Below are 11,358 nucleotides of genomic sequence, written 5' to 3'. Positions count from 1 at the left end.
CAGACAAATAACATCTGCATGGACGTTCAACCACCTGACATTGTCTAAATATGACTTCAGAGAACCAGGCCCCAGTGAGAATTGAACTCACAACCCCTGGTTTACAAGACCAGTGCTCTAACCTCTGAGCTATGAGGCCTGTTTTTAATAAAATAATTTGCATCTAAAACATCTACAACCAGAGGTGTCGACGTTAATCTGAGGAAACCAAACCCTGTTGACACATTCGATCTGTCGCTGTAGATCAACGTCATCGCACCCTGTGGTTCTTCACATGATTATTTCTTATCAAACCTGCATAATTAAGATCATTAATTAAGGCTGCATCACTTTTATCTTTAGGGCGATTTAATTTTTAATTCCAGCATATTTTAATATTAATTGTTCTTGTTTGAAATTATTTATGGGTTAATTAGTTCTAACTGTTTTATTGGACTGTCTGTTTTACAACTGAGTCCATTTGTTCTGAGTTTATTCGTCTTTCACCACAATTATTTTATGTTTTTTCAGTTACATTACAAACGAAGCCTTCACCTCAGTATGTAAGGAAATTAAATGATAGTTATTAGGTATTAAGTTGAAAGTTATGGCTTTAGATTTTTCGGTTTATCATTGAGTCCAAGTGAATGTTTTTGCCAAATTAATAGACTGAATTCTGAAAATAAATTAACATTAACTTGACTCTAATGTCACGTCTTTTAAGGCTTTTTCATCTTGTGTTGTCGTTAAGGCTACGTTTTCATGTTTTCAGTAACTATGCGTAGTTCCATAAACATGTTAAATGTGCATTTGGAAACTTTACACAAGAAAATGTTAATCAAAAAAGCAAAATAAAACTTATCCGCTTCTGGAAAAAAATATTTTTTGCTCACTTCATGTAGGTTTTACTGGGTTTTTTTTTTTCAAAAAAGTAAATGTGTACAGAGGAAATGGAAACACCTCTTTTTAATAAATTCTGACACAGTGAATATTTAACACAGTTGATCAGCTGCATTTTCCAGACAGTCTGATAAAGTATAAAACATGTTTCATGACATCACACCCATTTTAGAATGGGGGAAAAAAACAAAACAAAACTACTTCTTCTACTTTTTATTTGAACCATGTGTAATGTAACTCACAGCGCCACCTGCTGATAACACCACACAGCCTAAATTCATTAACTTTAAACCAGTTCATATCAAAGCACATAATTTGCATTTTTGTTTCTAATCACTTGACATGTAATGAAAGTGCCATTAAGGTTCATCTTTTCTATGACTCATTGTTTCATCTATGTAAATTATAATTAGATTAGATTAGATTAGATTAGATTATATTAGATTAGATTAGATTAGATAAAACAGAACTTTAATGAACTCTCGGGAAATTAAGGTTCCAGTAGCAGCAAAACAATGAATGTACACAAATAAGAACAATTACAAGAAGATACTAACACCAATAACTATATATATATAAAAAAAAAAAGTAGTGAAAAACAGGCAATTGCACATTAGAAAGTACTTTTAGAGATAATAATAATAATAATAATAATAATAATAATAATAATAAATAAATAAATAAATAAATAAATACCAGTGCTGTCAAATGATTAAAATGTTTAATCAGATTAATCACAAGGTTGCTTTGGATTAATTTCGATTAATCATGATTAAATATCATTAATTTTTGATCTCTATTAATCATGTTTCATTTTTCATATATATACATGTAATGTGTTTGTCGCAAACTCTGACGCATTAGCTGAAGTGCTAACATAATAATAATAATAATAATAATAATAATAATAATAAGCAATTAGCATGATAAATTGGCAATGACAATAAACAACACTGCACAACTTAAACTGCACAGATGTCGATGCAAAATAAAAAATAATGGATGATTCACTTCAGATGCATTAAAACTAAAGCTTATTCTAAAACTATGAAGTGCACAAAGTGTTACACTGAAGTGATAATAGCAATAGTAGTTGTAACAATTACATATAAGTAATAAGTACATTTACATTTTACATTTATGCATCTGGCAGACACTTTTTTCCAAAGCGACTTACAGGGGAAAAAACAAAAATAAAAGAAAAATACAAGAAAAATATAAGTAATAATAATGATATAAGTAATATAAGTATGTAAGTATTAATAATAATAATAATAATAATAATAAGCAATAAACATGATAAATTGGCATTGACAATAAACAGCATTGCACAACTTAAACTGCACAGATGTTGATGCAAAATAAAAATAATGGATGATTCATTTCAGATGCATTACAACTAAAGCTTATTCCAAAAATACAAAGTGTACAAAGTGTTCAAATGTTAGGAGTAAACTCTGGGTCTGTGAAAGTCCCCCTGGGGTTCAGTAATGGGGTCTTCGTGCATTTGTGTGTGGGATGCGTGGTATATTTTTTGCAGCGTTCTCCGTCCTCCTGCTGTTCACCTGTGGCGGCGTCGGTTGAACCACACCGGGCTCTAATAGACTCAGACCGCCTCTATTATCAGCTGCCGTCTCATTGGACGCAGCCGCAGACCACCAGCTTTAATGGCTCCGGTTTTTGCGGAGGGAAGCACTAATAGTAGCATCGATACCAACGGCCATTTTGTCCCCGATGAGACGCCCCTGAAGTCGACGCATTACTTCCTGTGCAGCTCCAGCTCCCTAATTTCACCCTAAAAGCCCCCGGTGCCCCCGCTGAGGGCCGGAGAGGACGGGACGGGGATTGATCTGGCAGAGTAGATGGATGTGTGAGAGCCTGCAGAGCTGGTTATTGATTTCAGTGGGAGTGGAGGATGAATCCATGATAACAAAAGGTCAGCGCTCCTTAATCCCAGTCTTTAATCAGCACACAGCAGCTCCTCGTCCTCTGAAAAAGAACCCACACACACCTGGAATTTCACAATAAGAGACTTTTTTGGATAAAAGTTCTCATAAGTTGCTTTTCCACTGGACATGTATAATGCACAGGGTGGGGAAGCAAAATTTACAATGAACATTTAGTTGTTTTTTCTCAGCAGGCACTACGTCAATTGTTTTGAAACCAAACATATACTGATGTCATAATCATACCTAACACTATTATCCATACCTTTTCAGAAACTTTTGCCCATATGAGTAATCAGGAAAGCAAACGTCAAAGAGTGTGTGATTTGCTGAATGCACTCGTCACACCAAAGGAGATTTCCAAAATAGTTGGAGTGTCCATAAAGACTGTTTATAATGGAAAGAAGAGAATGACTATGAGCAAAACTATTACCAGAAAGTCTGGAAGATACTATTAAAGAAGAATGGGAGAAGTTGTCACCTGAATATTTGAGGAACACTTGCACAAGTTTCAGGAAGTGTGTGAAGGCAGTTATTGAGAAAGAAGGAGGACACATAGAATAAAAACATTTTCTATTATGTACATTTTCTTGTGGCAAATAAATTCTCATGACTTTCAATAAACTAATTGGTCATACACTGTCTTTCAATCCCTGCCTCAAAATATTGTAAATTTTGCTTCCCCACCCTGTATGCATTGCAATTCCACTTGATTGCATATGCTGTTATATTACTCAAAAAAGACTCATAAAAAAAAAAAATAATAACATGAAGAGCAAAGTGTGCATAACATGCTCACCCGGACACCAGAAGGGTAATAACACTGGGTTACAAAAAAATGTTTTTTGCAAGTTGTCTAGGTTTTTTCAACTGAATTAGGACCGTTTTGCACCGCTCAAATCCAAAAATGACATCTGTTTTTCTCAATCAGGTCAGGTTTTTTTGCTAATTTGATTTTGAAAATTTGATCTTCTCACAAAATTGATTACATTTTTGTGACTTTATCAGTTGATTTTTTATATAGTTCTCACCCAAAATAGGTTTTAAGAGAAAAAAAGTCATTTTCTAACAGGATTCCTGTTAGGTACAATGGTGTATTCAGCGCAGATGTAGCAGAATACGTCAGGTTTATTTTTACAAGATCTTCTAGTCGAAGCCATTTCATTCACCTGTAATATTAAAAAAAACATTAATCATAAATTGGCAAAAGTAAAATCTTCAGAACTCGTTTATTGCAAGAAATAGGAAAGAATTTTGTATCATATGATGTGAAAATGCCCATAAATGTAAGCAAAAATGTTAAAAAGCCAATATGTAGCATAGTTCAGAAAGTTGACCTGATTGAGCAAAATGAATGTGATTTTTGGATTCAGCACACCAAAATGATCCTAAATCAGCTCAAAAAACTTCAACAATAAATTTGTTGTTGACCAGTGTAATGTATGCATTGCAATTCCACTTGACTGCATATGCTGTTATATTACTCAAAAAAGATTCATAAAAAAAATAGTAATAACATGAAGAGCAAAGTGTGCATATCATGCTCACCCGCACACCAGAAGGGTAATAATCAATCACAGAAATTAAAAATAAATAAATAAATAAATAAAAACTTGATATATGTCCTCCAAATTCAAGACTTTATGTTTTAAGGACATTTTTCACTTTTACTGCAGTAAAGTGTCAATACTAATACAGTCAAGTCTGTTTTTCTCCTGAACGACACTATGTCTGTACCACATAATAATAATAATAAATAGCTAATTATTATCATCACTGCTTCTTGTTGTTTCTACTTCTACTTCATAATGTCTAACTGCCTGTTTTTTTCAGTAGTATTTTCCTTTTTAAAGTTTTTTTCTTGTATATATTATTCAGTGTTGCTATTGGAACCTCAATTTCCTGAGGATCAATAACATCGTATCTAATCTGTGTATGAACATTCGATCATCTCACGTTGTTTAAATAGGACTGAACAGACTCAGGTTCCAGTGAGAATTGAACTCACGACCCCTGGTTTACAAGACCAGTGCTCTAACCTCTGAGCTATGAGCCCTCTGTCAAAAGAAGATATCTGCATCTGAAATCTGCACCAGATGTGTAGACGCTGCTCAGATATTACCACCCTGTTCATACATTAGATCTGTCGATGGAGATCATCGTAATCACGCCCTGTGTTCCATCACATGATTATTTCTTACCACACATGCATAATTAAAAACATTGTTGATGCATTCCTTTTCTACCCCCAATGGTAATTCTAATTATTTGTTTTATAATTTGGATCTGATGAACCTCAGACAAGACGGCCTGTTTACTTTTTTTTTTTTTTTTTTTTAACTTTTTTACGTCTTTTTTTATGTTCTAGTTGGTCTATATTGCTGTATTCGTTTTTCTCTGTGTTAAAATGAAAAATGTCCAATAAAAAGAGAAAAAAATAAATAAATAAATAAAAATAAATTAATAAATTAATAAATAAATGAACTAGAAAAGCACTTAGAGAGCACAGAACTCCACCAAGGCAGATCAGTTCCCCCCCGGTCACCATCAAAATGTAATAATTTGTTCCTTGTGTCAGTATCAACATTCCCTGAAAATTTCATCCAAATCCCCTCCCCCCAAAATAAATACCTGTCCTATCCTCCACAGTAGAACTTTATGCAGCCCCACACATGTAGGAACAGATATGTGGTTCTGCCCAAAGTTGAGCCAAATAAAAGTAATGTAAAAGAAATGAGTAACGCAAAAAGTTACTTTCCATAGAGGTTAAGTAAATAAAGTAATGGATTACTTTTTAAAGAAGTAATGAGTAACGAGCAAAAGTTACTTTTCAAAAATACCTTCCCGAACACTGGGAATAAGTAATCTAAGTATGTAAGTAATAATGATAACTACAAGGCAGATCAGCCCCCCCCCCCATCACCACCAAAATATAATAATTTGTTCCTTGTGCCAGTATCAACATTTCCTGAAAATTTCATCAACCCCCCCCCCCCCCCCCACACACACACACACACACACACACCACACACACACAAAATAAATACCTGTCCTATCCTCCACAGTAGAACTTTATGCAGCCCTACACATGTAAGAACAGATATGTGGTTCTGCCCAAAGTTGAGCCAAATAAAAGTAATGTAAATGAAACGAGTAATGTAAAAACTTACTTCCCATCGAGGGCAACTAAGTAAAGTAATGGATTACTTTTTAACAAAGTAATGAGTAACGAGCAAAAGTTACTTTTAAAGAGTAACTTCCCGAACACTGGGAATAAGTAATATAAGTATGTAAGTAATAATGATAACTACAAGGCAGATCAGCCCCCCCCATCACCACCAAAATGTAATCATTTGTTCCTTGTGCCAGTATCAACATTCCCTGAAAAATTTCATCCAGATCCTTCCATAACTTTTTGAGTTATCTTGCTAACAGACCAACGAACAAACAAACAAAAAAGTAGAAAAACACTTGGAGAATGCAGACCTTCGCCAAGGCAGTTCAGTCCCCCCCACCCACCCTACCCCCACCGATCACCACCCAAATTTGATCATTTGTTCCTTGTGCCAGTATCAACATTTCCTGAAAATTTCATCAAAATCCGTCCATAACTTTTTGAGTTATCTTGCTAACAAATAGACAAACCCTGATGAAAACATAAAAAAAACATACCTGACTCAGCCCTGAGTATTGTGAAGAGGAGTTGATAACGTTATGTATCTTGTTGCTTTTTTTTTTTTTTCTTTTCTTTTTTTTGGGGGGGGTTTGGTACGTTTGTTGTATGGTTTGTTCGTATATGTTGTGTAGTTCCCTGTGTATGGGTACATGTTTGTGTAAATGTATAATTTGAAATAAATAAAAAAATTAATAAAAATAAATAAATAAATAAATAAATAAATAAATAAATAAATAAATAAATAAAACATACCTTAGCAATTGGATTCACTTTGATATCATGATTAGTTCAGAATTTATTAATGAAAATCACTTTTTCAGAAATGGTGTTTTTTTTCCTGGATCTACCTCCATAGTTGTTGAAAACAACTCCGTTGGCACACTTCAGATTTCACACTGTCATGGCTATATTTTGGTGTTTGTTGCATGTCAATACCATAATTTGTTCCCTTGTTAGGATGAAAATTCCAAAACTCCGCTGTTTTTTCCTGTTCTGGATCATGGTATCCAGAATTTTGTGAGGATCCAGATAAATCTGCAATATCTTGTAGAACCTGTTGGGAACTTATTTTGTATTTTTTTTATACCAAGCACTCTGACCATTCATTGTGGAGTTACACATACATATGTTGAAAATATCCCTATCTCCCAATGATAAAGAATCATTTTAAAAATTCCTGGATCCAGACAGTGATCCGGATCATTCCCAAAATCTAATCATTTGTTACTCGTCCCATTCCGGACATTTCCTGAAAATTTCATCAAAATCCGTCCATAACTTTTTCAGTTATGTTGCTAACCAAACAACCAACCAACCAAACAACCAACCAACCAACCAACCAACCAACCAACCAACCAAACAAACAAACAAACAAACAAACAAACAAACAAACCCTGGCAAAAACATAACCTCCTTGGTGAGGGTAATAAATTACTGTAAAATCCCATAGCTGAATCTGTGCTGACGAAAATAATACCACACAAGGTGAGGTAAACACTTGTTTTTAATGAGAAATATAAGAGAAACCAGACTAAATACTCTCCCACTCCACAGGGTTCATGCTATTTGCAGTATTTCGTGCACTGGTCGATCGTTGGTTCAGTCACGAGGGCGTGTTGTAAGAATTAGCTTCTGTCTGTAAAACGACCTTCATTTGTCCAATCGCCAACATAACCTCTCATCCTGCTGACGTCACATTTCACATCTTTGGTATCATCTGCTCGGTGACGCCTCCCTGTGACCTTAAAATAAATAAATGTTGGTTTTAATGAGAGCGTTTGCGTCCAGTTCGGCGCCGTCCGAGCGTTCGCCGAGTGCCAGAGCGTGTTGACTTAACGAGAAGCAGCAGGAGGACAGATCCGGTCCAAAGGCTCTAATGAGGCTGTTGAACCAAGTCCAACCTCATTAAAGATGTTTGTGAGTGTGTGTTCATTTGTTTTGGAGGACCGAGGTGTTTGGACGACCTTTGGGCTTTCACCGAATCATTCTGGACTGTTTATGTGTGTGTTAAATGAAGATAATTGACTCAGAAACATAAATACATGGCAGACGTCTCTTTAGGAAGTGAAAAGAGTGGCTGTAATCTCACTTATTATTTACAAAAAACACTTCTATCTCCGTCTCCAGTGGCATTTCTTTTGCGTCTCACCATTTTATTCTCTATTTTCCTATTTAAAATGATGGTTTTATGAGATGAGGACAGATTGAAGTGTTTCCAGAAGCTCTAAAGCAGTGTTTTCAACCTTGGGGTTGCCTGGAATCCAAATGGGGCCATCTGAAATTTCTGGTATTTGATAAAAAAAAATGTTAAAAAATAACTAATAGATAATATTTTTTAACCCTGTAAAGCCTGAACCATTAAATCATTGACAGAAAATTCCAGTTCTGTGAAACTGGAGCCTTTATTGGTCGTTCTGAACAACGGAAAACCACCAACGAATCAACCTTATGTGTCCACAGACTGAATAAAGTATAAAACTCATTGTTTCCAGACATGTGTATCATGGTATCATCAAGTTTTCTTCTTCAAACTAATACTCATAGACCCTTATTTTAAGAGCCATGAAAATAACACTGTCTTATAATCTTCACATGCTGCATCAGCTGATAGTTTGCATTATAGCTCTGTTAGCTTAGCGCTATTAGCTTATCCAATCTGATCCAACTTTATTTGTAAAGCACTTTAACCCTTTCATGCATGAATTATGAGAACCTTAGTGAGTGAGAGGATTTTTATTCCTCTTTAGGCATGAAAAAACAATATGATAGATTTTTTTTAAATTGAACCTTTTTTTTTTTTTTTTTATGAAATTACAAAAATGCCCACTCATCTGGACACCATGTGTTTAATTTTTGAAGCAAAGAAACATGCATTTAAAACACAATATCAGAAAGTGATATACTGTGAGAAAACTACGAAATAAAAACATTTTTGATGCAGCTAATCTGATGTTTTCTCACATTGTATCATACTCCAATACTAGTTCTTACTCACTTCATGGAGATAATACAGAAAAAATACTTTTTGTTTAAGAAAACTGTTATTTACAGTTTAATAGCAATTAGCAATTGGTTTACACTCAGTCATGTAAGTGCAGATCAGGTTTACTAAGAACATAAAGTTACAGTAATGGTCTGAATTACAGTTTATGGGATGTTGCATGAGCGTCCACTATGTTGGCTGATATGGAACTAAAACAACCAAACCCATGGATATACAAGAGAACAGCTGGAGAAGAACTGTCCACTGGAGTGACCACTGTGCATGAAAGGGTTAAAACTACCACAGTGGAGCAGAGTTGTTGACTAAAAGTTGTTTCTTAATGGTTCTCATCCCATCTGGTCACTTTCTAAAGCTTTGGTCGAAGTCCCTGTGGTGTTAGTTTTCATCAGAGTGACTCACTACTCCCTCTAGTGGTCACATAAATACCCTGGTCTGTAACTGGAAATTAGTTCCGTTCATATCTCTACAATTCAATACATCTGGTTCTTTGTCAGAACTCCACAGCTCTTTATTCTAGTGTTGTTCAGCCTTGGGGTCAGGACCTCACGTGGGGTCGCCTGGAATTCAAATGGGGTCGCCTGAAATTTCTAGACATTGATAAACAACAAACAAACAAACAAACAAACAAACAAAAAAACGTACTAATAAAAAATATATGGTGAGTTGACAGAGACAATCACAATCCATAAAAGACAAACTGTGGTTGTGAAACTGCAGCACTGTGGTTCTGTTTATCTGTCAAATGTTCACTGTGGTCAGTTTCAGATGCTGCAGCTCTTTCATAATTCATAGTTTCAGTTCTTGTTTGTTCAGTATTAATTGTCCTCCTTGTAAATCACAGCTGGACTGACTGGACAGATCCTGACCAAGGAAAATCAAATTCTCCCTTTGTGCAGTAATCTACACCTGGATTTACTGCCCCCGTCCATAATAATATACATTATTTAGACTAAATGTCGTCTGAAATTAACGTTTATTTGCAATATAGTATAGCAAACTATTACATGATCAAAAACAGATTAATTTGTCAACAAATTAAAGATGTCTGGGGTTGCCAGACATTTGTGATGTTAAAATGGGGTCATGAGCTAAAAAAGTTTGGGAACCACTGCTTTATTCTAAACACTGTAATGATCATTTTTGGTCCTTTTTAAAGTCTTTGACAGCAGAAATACTTCCTGTAACATTTATGAACTCACAGTCAGACTAATACAGAATAAATCCAGACTAAATGAATCAGGTTTGGGGCTGAAACTGTGATGGAATGATGGAATGTGAATGCAGTGATGGGATGTTCAGCCTCAGCCGTGCTATAAAACAAACACACCTCATTGTTTTAGTGCAGCGTCTCCTCAGTCCATTTAATCTGTGTTTCTGGCAGACGTTTGTCTACTTACAGCCAGCGTTTTAGCCCAAACTGAGGCTGTGTCTCCTGGACAATGGTCGTCAGGCGGTGCCAACGCTGCCACGCATGACAGATGTACGTGGACACAAAGACCGACGCACACCCCTGATGTGTGTGTTTGTGTTGTTGTTTGTGTGTGTTCACTTCTGTATCTGATACAACAGTGAGGGGTCCAAGGGCAGGTCAGGGGTCGCTCCAACACACACTGAAAACCAACACCAAGAACAGTCCAGTTTCATTTAAACTCAGAGCTGTCAAACTCCCAGCAGCCTTTGCTGCACCTCATTCAGTCTATTAGATCATTAGAACAATGGGTGAGTTGAAGACCCAAAGACCTAGTACAGTTCTGTAGTGCAGTGGTATTTATGTAGTTTATAGTTTAATCCACTGTACAACGTTTGTTCATTGTTGTTGTTGGTAATTTAGTTTTTCATACTTATTATTATTAATATTAATATTAATAATAACAATAATAATAATAATAATAATAATAATAATATCATCACTCTGTTATCATATTATACTGTTATTATCATAGTAGTTGTGCTATTATTAGTCTGTGTATATATATATATAAAGAGAGAGAGAGAGAGAGAGAGAGAGAGAGAGAAATGTAAACTAGTCAAAAGTTTTACTTTCCTGGGTCTCAGGAGGATATGATGACACAAAAGCAACTCCAAATGTGTCGAGAGAGAGAGAGAGAGATTTTATCACAGTTATATCTAATAAATGAAATATAAATACGATGATATGAATATATTATTATGTTATTGGCTCAGTTATTACGTTTGCAAAGATTTATTTATTTTTTTTACCAGGCCAATAACGTAATAAGTTATTACGTTGTTGGCCAAAAGTTATTACGTTATTGGTTCAGGACTTTTATCACGTTATTGGCCAGTTATTTCGTTATTGGCCTATTACATTTTAAAAATGGCAAATTTATTAT

The 11,358-nt window shown here is 35.1% G+C and overlaps 2 non-coding genes across 2 annotated transcripts; both read right to left on the bottom strand.

Annotated features, from left to right (window-relative positions):
- Nucleotides 1–66: 66 nt before the first annotated feature.
- trnat-ugu (transfer RNA threonine (anticodon UGU)) lies at nucleotides 67–139 on the bottom strand. Its single transcript has one exon. It is a non-coding gene; the product is annotated as a tRNA-Thr (tRNA).
- Nucleotides 140–4,808: 4,669 nt separating this feature from the next.
- Nucleotides 4,809–4,881, bottom strand: trnat-ugu (transfer RNA threonine (anticodon UGU)). Its single transcript has one exon. It is a non-coding gene; the product is annotated as a tRNA-Thr (tRNA).
- Nucleotides 4,882–11,358: the final 6,477 nt, after the last annotated feature.

The sequence above is a fragment of the Sphaeramia orbicularis genome, chromosome 24 (genome assembly GCF_902148855.1).
Source record: "Sphaeramia orbicularis chromosome 24, fSphaOr1.1, whole genome shotgun sequence".
Taxonomy (NCBI): Eukaryota; Metazoa; Chordata; class Actinopteri; order Kurtiformes; family Apogonidae; genus Sphaeramia; species Sphaeramia orbicularis.
This window is presented reverse-complemented; position numbering and strand designations above follow the sequence as displayed.